At 39.9% G+C, this 4,181-nt stretch overlaps 1 pseudogene; it reads left to right on the top strand.

Moving 5' to 3' along the window:
* LOC100963287 lies at positions 1-1,058 on the top strand (annotated as a pseudogene).
* The last annotated feature ends 3,123 nt before the right edge of the window (positions 1,059-4,181 follow it).

Genomic DNA, 4,181 nt, shown 5'->3' with positions numbered 1-4,181 from the left:
CAGAGAGCCCTGAACAGCCCTACCACCGCCCCCGACTTGATTACCATCACATATTGGGAGGAGCCACAGCTGCCGCAGCCAGCCCCAGTCACCATCTCCACAACCATGACCAGCGAGGCGGAGACCCAGCAGCCATTGGTTGCGCAATGCCCGCCCCCCACCCTCAGCGCCGCAGACACCAAGCTCCGCACCACCAGCAGCGGCTCAGCGGGCCATGGTCCTGGCGGCTTCACATTGGCGGCTCCTGCCAGCAGGACAAGTCATGGCAACCAAGGTTTCTGGGAACAGTAAAATAGTTCAGGGTAAGAAACACATATGGTTTCATCAACAGGAATAACACCAAGGGAGATGTGCGTGTACAGCAGACTGCCATAAAGAATAACCCCAGGAAGCACCTTGGCAGGGTAGGAGATGGAGGGACCATGGAGTTTGACGTTGTTGAAGGAGAAAAGAGTGCGAAGGCAGCATATGTTACAGGCCCTGGTGGAATTCCAGTTCAAGGCAGTCAATACACAGCAGACTTTAACCATTATAGGCACTATCCGCTCACAGGGGACCTCCACGTAATTACCAGCAGAATTACCAGAATAGTGGGGGCGGGGAGGAGGGCGGCAGGGAAGAACGCGGGATCGAAGGGCGCTCCTAAAGGCCAAGCCCAACAACTCCAGCCCTTCGACAGGGGAAGGTTCCCGCCTTACTACGTGCGGAGACTACAAGGGCGTTGGCCACGGTATTCCAACCCTCTTGTGCAGGGAGAAGTGATGGAGGATGCTGACAGCCAGAGTGCAGGAGAACAAGGTTGACTAGTAATGCAGAATTTGCATTGGGGTTATAGACCACAATTCCACAGGGGCCTTCCTGGACAAAGACAGCCTAAAGAGGACGGCAATGAAGAGGATCAAGGAGATGAGACTCAAGGTTGATACCGTCGCAACTTCAATTACCGAAGAAGACACCCAGAAAACCCTAAACCACAAGATGGCAAACAAACAAAAGCAGCCGATCCACCAACTGAGAATTGGTCCTCTCCGGAGGCTGAGCAGGGTGGGGCTGAGTAACGCCGGCTTACCATCTCTACCATCGTCAGGTTTAGTCATCCAACAAGAAGAAACCAATATGAAATCCCAGCAAAAAGAAATGAACAAAAGATTGGAGCTGAAGACCTTATCTACTTGCTTTTTGCCCCTTGACCAGATAACTAGAACTATCTGTTTTATCTATGTGGCATGGGGATTTTATTATTTGTACCTAAAGACATCTTTTTTGGTAATAACAAATGTTTTGGTTTTTTTTTCTTAAAGGCTGGTTTTTCTCAATAGATTTTAAAATTGTTTCATATCTGGTCCAGTTGAGATTTTTCAGAACTTCATTTTTACTTTGTAATAAAAGTTGACAACTTGATTTTTTCAAAAAAGTCAACAAACTGCAAGCACCTGTTAATGAAGGTCTTATATAACAATAAAAAAAGAAAAGTTATAGATCTTCAGATAGACCGTAATCACCACAAATTCAGTAAAACCGTCTTTAAAATTAAACTTTCAAAAATGGTAAATCAAATTTACAAGTCAAATTCTTGTTTAATATGGAAATATGAATGTTTCTTAAGTTTTAACTACTGGGATAAGGCACCAGCCACATACACCAGAGCTGACGGGTTCAAATCCAGCCTGGGCCTGCCAAACCACAGTGACAACTAAAATAAAAAAATAGCTGGGTGTTGTGGCAGACACCTGTATTCCCAGCTTCTTGGGAGGCTGAGGCAAGAGAATTACTTAAGCCCAGGAGTTGGAGATTGCTGTGAGCTGTGATACCACAGCACTCTACCCAGGACGACAGCTTGAGGCTCTGTCTTAAAAAAAAATCAATCAAACAAACAAAGTTCTAACTACTGAAATTTCAAAGGTCTGTAATAAGTAACAAAGTTTTCACATAACTCATTATAGTACAACATTATCTTATGTGGAGCTTTTACACTAAGTCAATGGTCAGCAAATTATTTCCCACAGGTCAAATTGGGCCCACCACATTTTGTAAATAAAGTTTTACTATAACACAGGCATACCTATTTATTTAGGAATTATCTATAGCTGCTTCTGCACTACCACAGCAGAATCAAACAGTTAAAATAAATGTCATACAACTCATAAAATCTACAATATTTGCTATCTGGCCTGATACACCAGCAGTTTGCCAACCACTGCCGTAAATCATCATTATGCCTATTTATGCCTAGATAAACGTATATCTGCAGTTAATATATGAATATTTTTTAAAACTTGCTATTTCTAAACAAATTACCAGATAACTCAAATATTACTTTCACATGTTTCCATCTTTCTTCATCTATCTAGAATTGAAATTCTAATGGCATCTACATGACAATGTTGTCCTTTGGTAATCTGTATATTGCCAATGTTTTCTTTTTAATTTATCACTCCCAAAATTCTCTTCTAAATTTTTACACTTAGTTTCATATTTTCAGTTTCCCTCTTTACTCAACCTCCTCCTTCCTAATTTTTCCCCTCGGTTACACTTCAACTTGTAGCAAGAATATCAAACAATCTAATAACACAAAGACAACACTCAGTAGTCAGCATCAATTTGGTTCTACCAGATATGAAGTGGTAGAAACATTCTAGCTGTTTCTTTTAAGAAAACAATTCATTTAAAGAACATAAAATCAGGTGTGTTATATAACCATACATAGGTACAATCAGTTAATGGAACAAAATGACAGAAATAGAGAAACAGTTTCTCTATTTAAATAAGTAGTTGAATGAATTCTTGAGCCTGTTGAGAATGACTTAGATAATAAGTAGTTTCAAATTCTAATCTATAATGGACAAAATTCCATAGGTAGTGATTTGGGGAGTCCAGCCTCAAAATGTCAGTATCTTCACTATACATTCATTATGAAGTAGAAAATAAGCATGTTTGGGTAGTGAATTCATATATAAATCATAATGGTTATAAATTACTTCATGCCTGGGTGCAGTGGCTGGTACCTGTAATCCTAGCACTCTGGGAGGTTGAGGTGAGTGGATTTCCTGAGCTCAGGTGTTCCAGACAAGCCTGAGCAAGAGCAAGACATCTCTACTAAAAATAGAAAAACTAGCTGGGCATTATGGCAGGCAACTGTAGTCCCAGCTACTGAGGAAGCTGAGGCAAGAGGGTTGCTTAAGCCCAAGAGTTTGAGGTTGTTGTGAGCTATGATCCATGGCACTCTACCCAGGCAACAGGATGAGACTCTGTTTCAAAAAAGGTGTGTAAAAAAAAGTGTGTATTCATTTAGTATTTTCATTTAGATTTAGTATTTTATTCATTTAGTATTTTCTCTATCTTGATACTTCAAGATCTTTTGACTTTCAAGTTTGGAAGATTTGATTAATTTATTTATTTTTATTTGAGACAGAGTCTTACTATGTTGCACTTGGTAGAATGCCGTGGTGTCACAGCTCACAGCAACCTCAAACTCTTGTGCTTAAGCAATTGTTTTGCCTCAACCTCCCAAGTATCTGGGACTACAGGCATCCACCATAACGCCTGGCTATTTTTTTTGTTGCAGTTGTCATTGTTGTTTAGCAGGCCCGGGCCAGGTTCGAAGCTGCCTTAGTGTATGTGGCTGCCGCCCTAATCACTGAGCCTGGAAGACTATTTAGTAATGTGAATGTTACAAACCTATACAAATTTTAGTAATTTAGTGCTAAACTGTTAATATAAAGATCAATTTTTGTTCTGCACAAAATTTTAAAACATGCAATATTACATTTCAAAGTCAATTTTAACACAACCTTTTAAAAATTTCTTGACAATAAATGGTAATTTATAAGACATAAAACAACATTTACATAATAAAGAGAAATGCCAAAGAAAGCATTCAGTCTTTTTTTTTGTGTGTGTGTGTGTCAAAACATTTATATTCTAGTTCTAGAAAAGTTCACTTGTACCCTTGTTAGACAGAAATATAGGTGATCTTTCCACTCACCCTCCCACCACTCATCCGCCCTTCTCCCATCCCCCTCCCCATATTCTTGGGCTAGAATTAAGTTGTATCTTTCATTAGAGAGCTATAAATTAGTTTCATAAAAGGGCTGTGTACATTGGATACTTTTTCTTCCATTCCTGTGATACTTTGCTAAGAAGTACATTTTCCAGTTCCATCCATGTAAACATGAAGGAGG

This window comes from Otolemur garnettii, unplaced genomic scaffold, assembly GCF_000181295.1.
Source record: "Otolemur garnettii isolate 467f Iridium unplaced genomic scaffold, OtoGar3 scaffold00359, whole genome shotgun sequence".
In the NCBI taxonomy this organism is placed as follows: domain Eukaryota; kingdom Metazoa; phylum Chordata; class Mammalia; order Primates; family Galagidae; genus Otolemur; species Otolemur garnettii.
This window is presented reverse-complemented; position numbering and strand designations above follow the sequence as displayed.